This window comes from Streptopelia decaocto, assembly GCF_964273445.1.
Source record: "Streptopelia decaocto genome assembly, chromosome: 11".
Taxonomy (NCBI): Eukaryota; Metazoa; Chordata; class Aves; order Columbiformes; family Columbidae; genus Streptopelia; species Streptopelia decaocto.
The window spans coordinates 16,496,914-16,515,565 of record NC_138666.1 but is presented as its reverse complement, the minus strand read 5'-3'; positions in this window follow the sequence as shown (position 1 = coordinate 16,515,565).

The window sequence follows — 18,652 nt, the reverse complement described above, 5'->3', positions numbered from 1 at the left end:
ATTCCTTGCCATGATAGGACCGAGACTGCCTGTCCTTGTGTTTAATCATGACCATAAGAAGTGTAGCATGCTCCTTCCAAGTCACTTGCTTCTACATTCACACCACCTCCTCCCGTGTGGTGGCAAAGGCAATCACGCAGCTGCACAGTGGAGAAGATCAGGGAACCAAACTGGGTTAAAACTAATGAGGAAAGAAAGAAAAACAGAAAGAAATAAAAGGTTTGCATTCAGCCAGATCAATTACATGGTTTCTGTTCACTGTATAAGTGAACAGATGCTCATGCCAGCAGGAGGTGGGGGCCAGCACCAGTGCAAGGTGGTGGCCTGATGTATTCAGCAAACTACGGCCCATGTCCTCATGTCTGTCCCCACCGTGGCCAGAAACAGTCACTGGGAGTCTGAAATATGCCCCGCAATGCCCCTATCAGGGCATGACCCTGATTAAAACAGTTCAGTTACTTAATACCTTTCTTTAAAGTCATTGTTCTTCTGGAAGATGGCAGAGCTAAGCCCACTCAGGAAGCATTCCATTTGGATGCCAGTTTGAAATATCCAACTTTTCCCCCCCCCTTGGAATTCTAAAAGATTTTGCTATGCAACCAGCTAACCAGGTCTTTGAGGGACAGAGTTTCTTGCTCTCTTGCTTATAAGGGAAACTTGAAACAAATTAAAATTATTCTGGCCTTGTACTAAAGGTCAGCGTTGTGGGGAAAGATGACTTGTTCGGAATTCAGTCAGGAAGTTTAACACAAATAATCCAGCTTGAAGTTCTGTGAGAACAAGTCCCAGCCAAAAAAAAAAAAGTGCTGATAGAACTAATTTAAGTACTAAACCTCTCCTTTCCAAACATTTTTTTCCATTGATAAATCCAGAGGCTTTTAAAGCTGCCATGTGAACAAGTATTTAGCTGAAGTGTGAAGGAGATGCTATTGGTATCTTCCCAGATAAAACCAGGCTTTTATCAGGAGATTTAAGCAGGAAAGAGCAGAGGAAGGAACAGAAGGTATTGTTGTAAATTGCTGTGAAGATGGACTGCACTGGAGTGTCACCATTACTTGTTGTAAAGCATAAGGCTGCCTCAAACTTTTTTAGCAAACTGTTCTGCCACAGAAAAGGGAGAACAGCTGATAAAACCCAACAGCTTACTTACAAATAAATAACTAATTCTTTGTTAGTAAAGAAATACCTTTCAGGAGTACAGATGCCTTCTGCATCTGTAAAGCAACATTTGCCTCTCTGAAGCTACACCATGAATTACATTTGGAAGTGTCCACAACTTAGAGAAAGCCCAGAAGGACTTTAAGAGATTCTATTCCTTCTAGAAACAAGTATTAAAAACCAGATATTAGAATTAGTAAAAGAGCAAGTAGATACTCTACCTTCATGTCACTGCCAGCCTTGAAAGGATGACTTCAAAAAGAATTAGAGAGAAAGCAGTTATGGTTTAGATAATATATATATATGTTTGTGTGTATGTAAATACCCATGTACAGGGGTTTTTCTTAATAAATTCTATAGGGACACAATGGGTCTGGAGTTCCATCCCCAAAATTCTGGAAACAAGAAGAACACAAGCTATCAATTCCTCACAGGTTTACACCTCTGTGGTTGGTCTGACTGAAGCCAGTAGGGCTACAAAAGCATCTGCATCCAAACATTTAAATCCAGACTTGGCCAGTGTGGTTTTGTTTCTCTTGCTGGCCAAAAGCTGTTACCAAGAAATGAGGCTTTCGATCCCATCTTGTCATTACAGAGCATTCGGTTCCACTGGTAACTGGCTGTTCATATAAAACAAGTTGTACTTGGGACTAGAGAAGCATCAAAACCAAACAACCTGCAATCTTCCTGTAACAGTCAATAATACAAGTGCAGGGTGCCATGGTCAGTGCTGACACTGTCCTGCAGACAGAAAAAGCCATGGATCAACCACGAAGTCTACATAGTGCTTAAAAATTTCAGAGTTAGAATAATAATCAATTCACTTTAAAAATACACTAGTAAGCTTTACGTTCAGTTTCTATACCTGAATCTAACAAGACAAGCTGCCAAGTACTAGTAATAAAAAGCCTTCATGACTTACGGACAAACATTTTGATAATTTCTGCAGGAAGAGCTGCTGTGGCCTACATTTCACCAGCAAACGTGCTTTGTAAACATTGGTGCAGTGTTTTTAGCACAATTCAACACTCGGGTCTTTCCAAAGAGGTTTCTGCTGTGTTACCTGCGCACCCAGTTTCATCCCATCCGTCCCTGCACGATCGTGACTCGCTGCTGCCCTCTTTATTCCAGTATCGGCTCCAGTGCACGACAAATTCAGCAGCACCAGAAACCTCTCTCGCACTTGGTGACTGAGCCTCCATTACTTTAATATTTACCCTCTCTTCTCAGCAAAAATAACCTGGAGAAAGTTAGGCTTCATGTAGTCCGCGGAGGAGGGAAACACAATAAACAGTACAAATGACTTACTGAGTGGTCTCTTCCAACAAGCAATGTGAGGTTTTGCCACCCAAGGTGTTGTAATCAGACCATTAAACTGTGGCTGTTTCCTTTGGGCTCTAATGAAGCATCAGCAAATGGATAACATGTCTACAACCTCTCTCCTCCGTCTGTCTCTGGGAGGCAGGTGCAGACTCGAGTGAGGTTCACAACATGGATTCAGATGTGACCGATTTGTGAATTCCCGGGCAGCTATCTGGAGAAAGCTTACTGCTGCCAAGAATGCGCACGTTGGAACACCGCTGAATGTCATCTGTGCTTACAGTAACGGTTGCGCTTCATTCAGTTCCTCAAAAGAAAGGATCAGAAGGACATTGGAGAAATATTAAATGTTATGGTGTTTAAATAAAAGTGCCAACACCAGTGTTCTCACTCCAGCTGGTTGGCAGAGAGAGACACCTACAAGTGCTCTCTCCCAAGGCAACTGCTACATTTTGCTAATGCATTTTGAACAGTTATTTCAGTGGGAAAACCCCCAAACCTCAGTTTCCTAGATTATATAATGTTATATAATAAAGTATAACCACATGCAATCCAGCTCTGCCTTGAGTAGGCAAGACATTTTAAAAATAGCTTTTGAAAGGTTACTTCTCCCATACCATGTAAAGCACCAGTTTTGTATTAGTGATATAGAAATATGAATTTAAATCATGCTCAACTTATTTTTTGCCAGCTGACTTGCTCAGGATGTTTTTTTTCAGTTTGTCTTGTTTCTCAAACCAGCAAAAATGAAAGGATTCACTGAAGTGTCATTTTTAATGCTGAACATTAAAGACAAATGTTCCTTTTGGCCAAACCCAAAAAAGTTTCTACAACTCTGCTCTTCACTTGTAATAAAGAGTCAGACAGTCTAGTATTTATTCTGTTTCATAATTTAGTCTACACAACGTACTGAAAAATAAGAAACAGCAATGCTAACCAAAAGAGTAAAATTCATCCCAAATCTTTGTTTATACATGTAATGTCAGCAAAGCCCCTTGGTATGACTGTAGCACAGCAGCAGCCCCATTTCGTGCTCTGAAGGAAGAAAAGCTTTTCCAACAAACCTGTTAAACTTCAGCCCAATTTACTAATAAGTATACCTGTATTTTTTAAATTCTTTACTTGTGTATAATATCCATGAAACAGAGAAATGTATTATCAGATATTATTTAAAGGGTACCTTGTCACTGAAAGACAGTGACAGCGAACCAGATGCAGCACAGTATTTTGGTTTTCCTCCAAACCCTCTTTGTCCAAAAAAGGATCTTGGGTAGATCCCTAAAGTATCAGCTTAACTGTAAGGCTATGAATCATGCCCTAAGCAACCATTTGCAAGCATCAAAGCCTGAGAGCCATCTTCTGAGCAGCAGAGAGGTGGGAAAGGCAATGGTGTTCAGCAACAGCAGGCAGTCAGGAGGCTTGGAGTCTGTAATTTATAACTCATTACATCCAAAAGACAGTCCCACAGCAGAATACAGGGAAACAAGCAGAGTCCTGAATTAACGCACAAATACTCTGATCACAATACCCAATGTATTTTTTCAAACTCTCCCTATTCACCGAACAAGGGTGAAGCTCCCTGCACGACCAGCAGTGAGGAGCTCTGAGCAGCACTATATCCCTCCCATTCCTGCTGCCTCCAATGAAACAACAACGTGACAGCAGTGACACAGAACAGCTGCCCACAGAAAGTTTACTTTCCCGGGCCTGCAAGAGCCTACCATCCCCAACTCCCTGCACAATGTCACATCTACCTTTCACGCTGCTCGGGGCTTTAAAAAGTCTCCAGAGCAGCAGTGGATGGCATGCAAGGGAGGAAACAGTAAACCTCCTACCTCCAGACTACTTTTGCAGTTTTGAGGGTATTTTTTGCCATCTTGGAGGACTAAAATAGATCAGGAGGTCTGTCTCTCCCACCACCCCAATTATTGACACAGATTCTTCCTGGTTGTGAATGCTTCGTAGGGCTCGTGAGGAGCAGTAAACAAATAAACAAAGCCTAAGAGTCCCCCAGTCCCCCCCCATTAATTTTTTTGCTCTAGCCTCAAGCTCAGAAATGATACAAGGAAGGGAAAAGGAATTCGAATGTATACATAGAGGACTATGTAGCTACAGCACAAATGCTTGAAAATGTAACCCATGGGAATACTGACTGGATGCTGAAGAAGCCAGTTGCACGTAGAAAGATTTTAGTTGCTAAGTTAGACTCCAGACAAGGTTTTAAGAGCTTCGAGAACTTGTGCTCAGGTGTGTGCCTACTTCATTGGTTACCACTTTGCCACGCACACTTGAGCCAAATCAAACAGCCTTGCAGTAGCCATAGACACGTTTCTCCAAGAGAGGTGGACCAAGCTCACTTGTGACAGACACCTGATGTGAAGGAAGCTTCCTCTCACATTCTTCCCCATGAGTGTGGTGAGGCACTGGAACAGGCTGCCCAGAGAAGGTGTGGATGCCCCATCCTGAGAGTGTTCAAGGCCAGGCTGGACAGGGATTTGAGCAACTTGGTGTAGAGGAAGGTGTCCCTGCCCACGACAGGGGGTTTGAAACTAGAGGGGCTTTAAGGTCCCTTCCAACCCAAACCATTCTGATTCCATCCAGGAAAGCCTCTCTCTCCACACAAAAACCTTTGCTGACTTGAACTATGTATTTACTGTTTTCTTGCTTTCCTTGTAGAACAGCAATATGATAATTTTGCCAAAACAGCAAAACCTTATATTCTCTACTGTGACTTTTTGGAAATGGGACATTTCTGGTAATCCAGAAGAACGCTCTGGTTACATCTTGGAAAAAAACAAGTCTCCTATGTCTCTCACCTAGTTGTCTCTAAGGCTGCAGGAACAGACTGTATGCTCACATCATTGTTCACTGTGCAGTAATTGTTGGTGTGCCCCTACCACAAGATAACTCAATACCCCAGGATTGAGTGGAAAAGGCTGGAGACAAAAGGGAAAGGTGCAATCAGTAATTTTCGAATACATGCATGCCTTGTTGTTTTTCATTTGTTTCTGCATTCTTGACCTTCTGAAGTCTCACTCGAGAAACTGAAACTAAGGCAGAAGTTTTTATTGAGTGAAAAAAAAAAAACAAACCCGTAAAAGAGTCTAGGAGAAGTCAAAGATATCCCATTTATGCATCAAGGCATCACTTGGCAAGTATTTGAAGTGGGTAAATAATTTTTGAGCAGACGCATTGCCGCTAACTTCAACTACATGCATAGCTTCTTGCAGAAGCTAAGCCTTTATATTTCCCAGTGTAAAAGCAAAGACTTGCTGGAAACCAGGCAGCAATAAAGTTGTTGTGTCTATAGATTTATTCAGGTAACATTAAACACATATCTCTCACAAACAAAGCAAAACACAGGTAACTTAGTGCTATCATCATCAGAGAACCAACTCTTTCAGATACAGCATCATTTGTAATTACACAAACACTCATCATAAGAAGCTGAACAGCCTATGGCCATGATCACATCGTTACACTGGGAAAGAGAATCTATGGACAAAATTTACACAGAGAACCCAAAAAGCATTGCAGCTCTCCAAGGAAGCACATAAAATTGATATTCTGAAAGAAATTAAATAGATTAAGTAATAGCAGTTCTTAGGAAGGAAGCTAAGTATTAAATGAAGAGCAGTAACAGCTCTTTCTCTTAGCAGAAAAACCTCACATAATGGTGCAGGACATTTTGACAAGGCCTGCACACATACTGAAAAGACTTCTCTGCAGTCTTACTATGGCTACATACAAGCCAACAGCAAACCTCAGAGCCAAAGAGTCAACAAAATGACAAAAAAAACAAAGATGAGAACTGCATTTTGAAACTTGAGCCTGTCTCTAATTCTGCACGGAACAAATTTCCAAAGTTGAGATTTCCAAAATGAGTAAGGCTCAAAGTGCAAAGAGACATTTGTTTCCAAGTATTTTGGTGGATACCATGGATGTCTGGCCTGCTGACATAGTTTAAAGTTTTGAGGGAAGACAGTGTCATACACGAGAGTGGGTTCCTGTCAGCTGAACGGAGAGCTCATTTGTGCAGCGCTGCCTGAAGAGTGGTTGCAAGGTCAATACTTAACACTTCTGCTCCTGCCTTCTCTCACTGTCTTCGAGCAATTTGCTTAATCCTCAGGAAGCCATTCAGAGAGCTGAAAGAGCAGTATCTATCTCCCAGTGGTATCACAAGAAATAATTTGTTGACATCTGTAAGCTGTTTTGACTCTGTGGTGATGGACACCAGAGAAAAATTTAGAAACAGATGTCTATGCAGAAGGAGAAAAAAACAACTGTGAATGTGTAAACATAAAATATTTAGTACTTATATAAATCCAGCTCTGTCTAACAGAGAACGTCTACTTAGTAAACATAACTAAAGGATAGTTTCTGAATGAATTAAATGACAACACAAGGTTTATGTGATTTTTCCTTACAGAATTCAAACACAAAGACTATATTTTCCATTATAGTATCTCCAGCAATGCTTGTGAGATAACCAAGAGGATGGTTTGCACTGGACATTTCTTCTCTCCTAAGAACACAGATGAGGTTAAAAGAAGACAGATAGTCAAATTGACATAAGACTGTACTTCAACAAGCAAACTTTGTGTAAAGATTAACCAAGATCAAGATCTTCTTCCCCTCTAGCAAAGACTCTCACACACCATGTGTGAGAATCACACAGCTGATACCCAATAAGGAAGGATTTCTGTCATAAATCAATAAAGTTAGAATATTATCAGCAAATGTTAGACGTAAGACTCACAATTAGATTCTGTATACAACAAAGCCTTGATCTGGGTTTCCACAGGATCGCTGGCCTTAGACACCAGTATATTCCTGTTGCTCCGTTCCTAAACGTTAGGATTCAGAGAGTGGTGCCTCACTGAAGTCAAATGACACCACAGTAACCTGCAAACTCGCTCTTCAACACCAGCGAAAAATAATGTTGCCTCACTTAAAATGCTAATCAAGATCTGAAAACTGGCTGGGTAACATGCATTTACTCCAACTTCCAAGGGAGGTACAATTTAAAAGCATTACAAGTTATTCATCTCAGTGCACCAAAAAAAATACTACTAATAAAAGAGTGCCTGGGGCAAGCACTTTTGAGCTGCTTATCTGGGACAGTTTTTAGTTATGGTTAGTCATTGGTACATTCTTGTTATCATCCCACACTACTTTTTACCTCAATTGAGAACAGCTGACCAAGCCTCACAAGGCATAGTTGAGACATATCACAAGGTTTCCTACAGTACAAAATTTGTTGCTATTATTTAACCTCTGTTTTCCTTAGTGTTTAATTCTTGCCCTTTCATAGCTTCAGGTTCACTCTTTTGGAAACCAGTCTGCTCAGTAACCCAAATCTCACTTTTTTCCACAAAATGACAGCAAAGCAGAACAAAATGTTGATGCTTCCAATGGTGGAGACTGGAAGGAACACAAGGCTTGCAGGAGAGAAGCACACTTATACAGAGAGAGGGATGATGAAAATTTACTCCATCCAGAAGCTCCCAAGAAGCAGCTGACCAGTGTCCACTTCAGAGAGATCATGCATAAAGAACATAGCAGCTCCAGATCTAATGCCTAGTTTGACCCAGTCCTAACCAGAACAGATCAAGGACAACAAAGCTCTTCTGTGGCAATTATAAAGATCTGTATCTTGTACTCCTTTTTTTTTCTTTTTCCCTAATGCCACACAGCACAAGGTACAGAAGTCCTATAAAACACAGATATTTTGGCACAGTTCCTCAACAAAGAGGAATGGCCATCAAAACACACAAAAGAGTAGATGCTGGGGATTTCACTGGGATGTGGGATCCCCAAGTTCAAGACTCATCTTGCCAGGCTCCAGTGACCTGAAGTGGAAAGCTCTGCTTTGTCTCAGATATAGTGGGTACTTGTTTTCTCATGCCCCAAGTGCAAGCAATCTTTCTTCTCCCAGTGCTTCCTCCCCATCTCGCTCATCCCAAAGATGTTCCCATAAAGCGATGCATTTCAATTACATCTCGTTCAGCCCAAAATAGCCTGACAATTCTTAATCTCAGCATTTATCTTCCCTCCTTACTCCCTGTGGTCACATCACTTCAAATTGTCCTGTGTGAAAAGTTATTGTCTTGGATACAAAAGTGCAGAGCAGAATATTTATAATACTTAGGAGACCAGCAAATTTGTGTGTTGCTGAACATGGAGAATCACTAGATAAATTCCACGTGCATAAGAAAAACTGGGGCAAAAATCTTAGTTTTAAGGTTAGGAAGAGCCTTTTACCATGGATCTAGAAAGGAACTAGCAGTAACCTTCGGATCAGTGCACTGAGTGTACTCCTTGCACAAGGGACACTGCCTAACCCACACCCACCATGCGTTTAGTACAATTAATAATTTTAATAATGAAAAAAAGTATATTGTGTTTAAAAAACTTGTAAATACCCCTCCCTCCCAAATTTTCCTAAAATACACTTATTAAGCTTATATTATCATCTTGCATCAAACCTAGATGACACTTTGGAAGTCTTTTATGCAAATTTCACATGTACATGACCATTTCTCAGGCATTGGTATGACTCAGCCAAAACCACTGAAATCACCAATATACAAATATTAGTAATGAAATAACATTGCATTTGGCAAACAGAGAAAGTTAACAGATGGTTACATTTACTGCAGGAGTGTTTGCATACAAGTTTTCCGAATAGCAAAACATGAAATCACCTTGCATTCCAAATACAGCTGTTCTACTATTAAGTAGGAAATAGACTTTTAGAACTAAAATCCTTCTAAACATATATGGGAAGTTTTGAAAACACAGATTGTTTTCCATCATTAGATGGAAATTTGAAAGCTGTATCCTAGCAGAACCTTTAATTGCAAATATTTTGGACAGTTTCATCTCACTTTAAAGTCAATTGAGATCAGCGCTTGCACCTGTCCCCAGGTGAGCAGAACAGGACGTTTCATCCAGAACTTAGATGAGATGGGGAAGGTGGAGAAGAAAAGAAACTGGAGACAGTGCTCAGTATGATACTGGGGATCACATCACTGTGGATGTAGATGGCAGAGTCTCACAGCCTGCCCTGTCCCAAAGGTAGGCACTTGGGCCAATTTTCAGATAAGGCCAAGTAAGTGGGACTTTTTTCAACAAAATACCTTCTTCATCTAGAAAATGAAACAGGGGAAGACTTCACTGTTCTCCCTAAAGATCAGACCAAACCATCCATCTTTGGAGAAGCACCATGAGTTTATTCCATTTTTTGACAAGGGCCACATGCTGCCGAATCAATGGAACAGAGAATGGCACACCACACCTATGCTCTCCTGGCTGTGAAATGCATCGACTTGGATGGGAGGAGATGTTTCTGTGACACCTCATTCTCCTGGCATGCTGCACATGGAATTAACAACAACAGAAGGAGTGGGACATTTCTCTGTGGTTTACAAAACAAACAGGAAAAAAATCCACACAAACCCACACCACAAAGACGTCTATGACTAATATGATATAGTGAAAAAAGAAAATCACACAAACATCTCTGTTTCCATGACAAGGTTTATATATAGCCAGATGGTAAACAAGAAGAGCTGCTGCGTTCAAAGTGTATCACACTGATTGTGGAAATACAGCTTTAGTTTACAGTATTGTGATATAAATGAAACCTGTGTCTAGCCATATAGAAGCCTTATTGACAATCTGCAGCTAACATTTATCTCTGTCTCCAAGAGGCCAGTTCAAACAAAAAAGTGTATGATACCTGATATTCATCTTTATAATCACTGAAGGTGATGAAGGGTTTTGAATTCTGAGAGTTCTTGGGATCAAAGTCACTTGAGGGAGCTGGGAAGGAAACATCAGAGAACTCCCTGCCTCCTCCTCCTCACATGTTTTCCACACACCAGAGCTAATAATCACTGGAAAGCAGATTTTAAGGCAAGTGTTCATACACTAGGGGTTACAACAACAGGTGTGGCCATGGAGGACCTACTGGAGCCGAACAGGAATTCGCTTTAATCTGATATTTGTTGCTAATATTTGTGCATATGCTAAATTACAGCTCAAATAATAGAATTACAGTCACAAGTTTGGGAGTTTCTTGAGAAGACAATGATGGCACCATTCCTGTTTGGTATGAGATGTGACTTCAGCTTTTAGAATTGGAAATGTGTCCAATGAAACAAACAAAATGCTCACTCAAAACTCACCACAAACATACAGACATTAGTCACTACATCCTAATGCACTGAAAAAACCCCAAACATCAACCATTGCCATCTAAAAAAAAAAAACCCTCAGCATAATAACACACATGAAAAAAGAAAGCACATTAATTGAAGTATTTGCTATTAATTATCTACAGTGGATGTAAAGAGATTCATCTGAACCTACCAGGTAGCATTACTCATGTCTGCATGCCTGTAACAAAAGGAAAGATAAGGTTATCTGCAAGCTATCTACAGATACCAAAGATTTACAAGGAAAGCAACATGATAGTTTCCATAATTCATAGTTAACTTGTTGGATTTGGGGGGTGGGGGAGCTTGGATGGTGAGAAGACAAAAGAGATCATGTTACTTTTCAGCTCTAGTTGGATGGTAGCAGACAACTTCAAACAGTAATGAAAAAGGGGACTTCCAGGCACCTTGCAGTATTTGTGAACAGCTGGGCCCAAATATGGTTCCTTATGCAAACAGGTACTTGAGCATGTAAATCAGCACTTAAACAAAAATATCTCACTGTGTGCAAACATTTCCCCATGAAAGTTGCTAATTTCTTAAGCCAAAATTTTCTCCCGTTGAAACCCAGGGCACGATTTCTTTTGACTTCAGAGGACACGAGAATAGAAACCCAACTTCAGCAAAAATATTCTTGAGGTTGCTTGGGGCTCGGTGTTTGTATGGGGGGCTTTTTTTTTTTTTTAAACACACACCAATTTAAAAACCAAACAAACAAACATACACCACACAAACACAACAGAGTTACATATGGGACTGCCCATCAACTTGAAGATCATTCAGTAATCGGAATGGATTTAAAGAAAGTTATTTCTACAATCTTTTCTCAACACAAAGTTAGTAAAATTTTCACAAGTAGTTATTTCCTGTAGACTGCACTCAGACTGCCACTGCTGATGGCACCCAAAGGCCCCAGGAGTTTTGTCTACAGATTCAGAAAACTGAGAGTCCGTTGCATTTGGGATGCATTCACTTTTTCATTCCAAAGGACAGCACATGTTCTGCTTCCATAAGGAGTTTGACAGAATTCTGGTGTGTCAAATATAATGAAGCCCAAGAAGATAAAACCTATTTATTAGTCACAGCTAGCTTTGGTTAAGCTCCACACACTAATGCCAACTTGTTTCTTCATTTGTTTTCTTACAATTTTTCCATCAACTAATATGGTTTTATTGGTGACTAAAAAGCATCCAGGAAAAGTGATCCATAAAACACAATAATGCTGTATGTTTCCTGTGGCTACTCAAGCTATTAAAAGGTTAGTTCACGTCTGTAGGCAGTGAAATCATAGAACCATTATCGTTGCCTTGTGGGAGCAATAATTCTGGGTGGTCTGTAACACTACAGCTCCTGGCCTCCTGGATAGTATGACGATGTTGTCAAGAAGAGCCTATCTAGGAGTGTAACTAGGCTGAGGCTTTTTGACCTCATAGATAAATAGGTTTTGTTGACAGCTGTTCTATTATTTTTCAGATTAGCTTAGACTTGCATTTGGTTCATTCTCTTCCATGGGGGTGTGGAAAGAGAGAGGCCTTGAGATATCCGATAAATGTTTATCCAGCTGCAGTAGCTTGATTCTTGAAGTATAACTGTCAACATCTCTGCTCCCTCATGCAAATCTAAATTTGTAAACAATCCTAATAATTCCCCCTTGCCGTTGTTCATTTTAGTTTTACATTCCTGACTGAACAGCTACAGTACTTGTAGCAAGGAGGGCAATGCTAGTCAATCCAGTGCTGACTGTGGTGGAAAAAAAATGTACTAAAACCCTGAGCTCCCAGAACAGACTGTTCAATGCTAATTTTAAATCTTAAAAAACAGTGCCAGTCTGACATCAGAGTGGGGTATTTTTTCATATTTTTTAAATAATCAAGAACAGGGTTTTTTTTTTTAGAAAAAAAGAAAACAAACATTTGATTCAGTTCCCATTCCCTTGTGTAAATAGCCTTAGAACATTCATAATTTTTTTAACTATGTAAACAGAATTGCACTCTGCAAATGTGTTCTTACCACCATAATTCATAAAATAAAATTTCTTTATGCAATTTGTCCAGAGTTTGTTTTTCCCAGCCACATTATATTGAAGCAGAGGGCTAGTAAGTCTACAAAGGCATCCACTCAGTTCTCTATATCATGAGCAAACTGAATGGTATAATTTTTCCTTTTTGATTACAAAAAACTCAAACATCTTGGAGAACATGATACACTGTCACTGAAGACATTTCACTCCAGCCATAGTAAACACCTCTTTCCAGCATTTCTGTAGTTTCAGCAAAGGCCCAATATTGCAGTCTTTATAGGGAATAGCTTTAATGAAATTAATGAGCCTAATGATCTGTCAAGGCCAGTTTTGCACATAAACATTTGTAGCACAAGGGACTAATAGCCTAAAAATTATAGAGACAATTCTCTTTAAATGTAACTTTTAAAAGTTCTTGTTAAGATGTTAAGACAAATAGTTCTTTGAGCAGCAAAATAAAGTATTATTTCTCATAGATTTTATGTTTTGAGATTGAAGTCCTCAGAGGATTTTCTAATGAATACTGCTTTTCCCTCAGAAAAAGTTCCTTTCCACTTTCTCCCTAGCTATTTTCACATCACTTTAAGAACAACCAAATTTGGTTAGATGTTGGCGAGAAGTTCAGAAGTTATATGAGAACTGATAAAGCAATGGCATAAACCCTGTTTATGGAATGATTGTCTAGCAGAAGACTTCTGCCATGGAAGTCTGAAAAAAAACAAAGAAACAAACAAAACCACCTATGGTAGACCCACAGTCATAAAAGACGTGTCTAGATTGTATCTATTGAACTGCCAGATTATATGCTAAAAAGAATATGTAAGCACAGGGAGTCAGTCCAGACTAAAGTCTGCATTTCCTAACTAATGCTCTCAGCTTTGATGCAGCCTTTATATTACTTCCTAAACACAAAAGTTGAACAATGTCTTTCCTCACCCTCGTTCAGCTTGCCAGCAACTGGAACATTGCCATATACAACCCCATAGCTTTGATATTACTCCATATTTCCTGTGGAGTCTCCATTCAAAAAACCATTTGAATGAAGAGCTCCACTCCATGTCAGGCTACCTTCAGTTCCTGGTGGTAGGTGGAAACCTGAAATCTAGATCCTTGCCTTCATTTTCCCCACTTTTTCTTTCTCTTTTCTGAGATGTACACATGTGGCAGCTTTATTAATTTAACTCTTCCCTCTCCCTGGTCCCTTATCATCGTAGCCTAGAATTTTCCACATCTGGTCTGGAGAAAATAGTCAGTTTGGCTGCCAAGCAGTCCCCATTGCTACCTCTAGAGCCCTGGAGGTCCCACACCCTCAGATGGCTTCTCATACCTCATCTCATCACAGGCACAATGACATCTTATGGCCACAAGTTGTTCTGTGTGTCGGTATTCCCCAGATTTGCCATCTGACTAAAACTGCACAATCTTAACATGGTATTCAAAAAGATGCTGGGATTAGCACGCATCACTACTGAGGGTCACATATCTTTCCCTTGTAAACGTCTAAGGACCTACTGTGCACCAGGCACTGAAACTCGGTCCGGATGCGTGAAGCTGAGGAATTCAAAATAGGTCTTCCGGGAAGCAGAGGAGGGGTATTACATCCTCTTCCTGGGCTCAATGAGCTCTCCATCATTCAGTGATATTAATAGTGGAACATGATGCGAAAAAGAGTCATCTAAACCTACCAGGTAACACGATGCATGCCTGCATGACTCTAACAAGGACCGTATACATGTCTGAACGTCTGTTTTGACACACACAGATAGCGCCCTTGTGATCCGACCCCCTTTCTGAAGTAAAAGATTATTTATTTTCCTGGAAAGTTTTGCTAGTGTATATGCGAGGTGGATTCTATTAAGAAATAATTACAGAATTCAAGATTTCTGAAAATGTTTTCCTTTTTAGGAATTGGTAAGTCAGCTAAATCTCATCTTCAAAGTAAGTTTGTAGTGTCAGAGATGGACAAAGATCCCTTAACATCAATGAGAATACTTGATCTGTGCACAGATGAATTCCCCACTTTCAATTATTTCTCACATTCTGATTATTTTTGAAAGCTTGTGAGCCACCAAGTTAGCTTTCCCCATTCTGCATCATGAAGAGACAACGTTAGGGCTATACATTACTCTCATCCTTCATTACAGCCATTTAACACAGAACAGGTCATGCCGTTCTACTTCAGGGACAAAGGTCCAGCCTTAGCCTCTGTGGCTATGTTCCATGATGCAACTAAAACCGCTCCATTTTCTGCAGTAAATGAAGAACCAGTATGGCTAGTATCAGCTCCAGTTGCTTCTGACTCCTTAGGCAACCAGGCACCATTCTGCCAAACGAGTCGAGGCAGGTGGATTCAAGTTAATGCCAGAGCAAGGCTCAAACTGCCCTGCTCCACAGCGAGGGCGCTGACCTACTCCTGCCTCCCGCTTCTGTCCCAGGAGGGTGTAATGCACGGGTTCTGGTTCACTTGAAAACTTGCCAGGCAGTAGTTGTTCAGCCTGATCGAGGAATGCAGTACATCACAGGGCAACGGGCAAACCAGAACATCTATTGATTGAATTAAGCCACAAAACAGAGGAAATTCTGTTCGCTTGCTTAATGGGAAGTTTCAAACAGGTCTCAAGACTGAGCTATTTAAAAAACAGTTCTCTGGATTTCAAATAATTTAAACGAGGAGATTCATAAAGTAGGAAGAAATCTATTTAAGTGCCATCAGCTCTTTTCCCTCCATCATTCTGCCTGCAGAGAATTAAAGAAGTGGAAGAGAGAGATGAAGAGGACAGGAAGAGTCAGAGTACAATACGACTATAGATTTCTTCTATCTAAGTTCTTACCGAACCATTCCACCACAATGCTCCTGTCATACATACCAAGAAACAAAGAAAAGCTGCACGGCTGTGTTTGTTTCGGGGAAAAAAGAATAAAAAGAAAAACCAAACACAAAAACCACCACACACCACCAATGCTTCTCTTGCCCTACAAAGTTTTACCCTTATACCTTCCCTTGCCTTTATTTTCTTCATAAACTTTGTCTCCCTGCAATGTCTGAGATTTCTTTTTAATCTTTCAGTTACTCCCCAACATCCATTGTCTCAACTCTCTACATCTCTCCTGCTTTACATGCAACCCATGTCCTGCAAGCATGCAAGGAGGCCAAATACCAGTCATCTTGGCACAAGCTAGTACTTTACACCTATTCACAAAGGGAAAACATTCCTCTTTTCTTAAGGAAAAATAAAAAGAGGGGGGAGCAGAGCTCCACCAAGTACTCATAGCAAAGTTATGAAGCAATGTTTACACTCACCCTTTCCAAAACATGTCTGGTCCTTTAATAATGACCTGTCAAAGCTGAAAATCAAGAGAAGCCTCCAATACACTGACTCTATTAATTATTATGCATAAAGTAATTATTTGCCTAGGTCTTGCAACTGTCTCCATCACGCTAGCTGCTTTACATCCTCAGAACAAGAGGGTTTCCACAGGTAAGGTACAGCCCGGTGCGGGACAAGGGCAGCACCCAGGCTGGCCCAATGTCCACAGGCATGAGTGTGGCACAGCAGCACCTGAGAGGCTCTCAAAGCCCTCCCAAAGTTTAGTCCCAGACTCAAACCCCAGAGTTGCCAGGGAAAGAGCAGAGGAGTCAGCAGAGAGCACCAAAGCAGCCTTGGAGAAAGGGTCTCCAACAGGGAAGGTCAGATGGGCAAGAGTGGCTCTGGGCCAGCTGGGAGGGGGTGATGCCAAGCAGAGAGCAGGAGCAGAATTTGTTTGAAGCAGGGCTCAGCTAATAACTGAGGTTGGGACTCTCCACCCTGGACTGTGGGCGATGGCTCCAGACATCCTCCTTCAGTCACCAACTCGAACACAGTGTCCCAGGGATGAGCAGAACAGCACAGGCCCCACGGCCGCCCTGGCCAGCAGGCAGGTCCAGAGAGGGGCTGGAAAGCTCAACCAGGACACAGCACTGCCTGGGAGAGCACAGGGCAGCTCTGCCAGGCTTCATGCCATGGGGAATTTTTTCTCCTCTATCTTACTTTGCCAAAGAAACTACCATGAGCAACAAGCCCAAGTCACAGCAGAGGGAGGTCTTTGACCCAAAGCATGAGGGTGTTTTACCATCAAAGTACCCTTTTATTTCAGAATCACTTCTTATAAAATAATTAGTTACCTGCTATCAAATAATGAGCTCTATTTAGAGGACAGTAAACACCATGCTATTCCTCAAGGTTCAACAGATTGTTTTTGAACTTACACCATATTTTCATTATCTTCTTAATATTTTATCATGCTCTTTAAAAACTTTGCACACATGAAGCTGGTTAGGGCCTCCTGTGGGCACAGGCAGCATTAGCTCATTGACTTGCACAGCTGAGGATGATGTGATCTAGGCATGGTGGAAAGCAACCTATTAAGTACAAAATCTCTCAGTTTAGAAACCTGCAGTAGAAATATTTCCAGTACCTATTTGTCCTTTTTCAGCTCTGAATTTTCAAGCCACTAAGTCAACAAAAATAGCAACATATGATGTAGTCTCCTTCTCTTAGATCATAAGACAGATCCAGCCTCTTGTCCAAAGAATTTGCAGTGTGATCATCAATCACATACCTTGTTTTTGTTTGCAACATCACCAAAACACACAACAGTTACCATTTTGACATAAAGCACCATTCGTGAACACAGATCAGTACAATTTATTGTTTTTATGGTCAATACCTCATCAGAATAATTCCTCTCCTATTCACATATTTCCACAAATCCATCCTCCAAAGCAAACTTCTCATTCTCGTGGACACTCAGACAAAAGGACATCAATTTATTCTCAACAGAGGGAGGAAAAAAACCCCAATAAAACAACCCCCAACACACACATAAACAAAAACATGCCTGGGAGCAGCAAGACCTCTGCCCAGGGAGGTGAGCTGGGAGCCAGGGGGGCAGCAAGGCAGGCAAGGACCTCACAAGGAAGCGCCACAGTCACACAGTCTCTGTGCAAGCAGAGCAGGTCTGGTGGCATTAACCGGGGTCAGCCACAGTCCTGCACTCACCAGACAAGTTTGCAGTGATGAAGCAGGTCCCAGGTCAAGCCAGGAAGCCAAGGCAAGGTCAGGGTCAGTAAGGCGCACAGCCAGGTACAGGCACAGCAGGCAACTGAGATTAAATGTGACTCCTGAACAAAGGGAGAAAGCCCCCAACAAGCCCTCTCACAGCTTTTTTTTTTCTTCACACCAGCCTGATCCCAGGTTACACAGCTGCCCCATATCAGGGCTGGCCTAGATCATAGCCAGGGGGTGGGGAAGAGGTTGCAGATCCTGCTGCCACCCTTAACACCTGACATCCACCTCCTGGAGCAGGGGACAAAGCCCATAGCTGCACAGCCCATCATTGCTACAACTGTGCTTCTCAAACAAACTTCTTCTGTATTACAGACTGGCAGTACGAAAATTTATTAAGCAGGATAGTTTTTGCATTTGTACTGCATGCATACTGGCTGACTTTTTGAAAGCAGTGTGACTAATGCAACAAATATGAATGTGAGTTTATCAGTTACACTGAATGGATTGCACTGATGGACTCTTATCTGTATATTTTAAGTTAGGTGTATGCTCATATTAATGGCAAATTTGTGAAAGCAAGAATTAGGCTAATTGACGTTCATGGGTATTGTGGGTAAATATAAATAGGATTAGATACTCACATTTGAAAAATAAAGACAGCATTAATATTTAAAGGTGAAAGGCATATTCTTCATATCAGCCTGATTAAAACAAACAACTAGCACCCTAGCTCACCTAGGCAAAATGCAATTGTATTCCCCTGTATAGTAGCTATTTGCAAGGTCTTATGTTCCACAAATACATTACAGTATCTGAGAAAGCCTGTGGTCACATGTTTGACTTTTCTGAAAAGCACAGTCATGTTCTCAAACATCTCCTAGAAG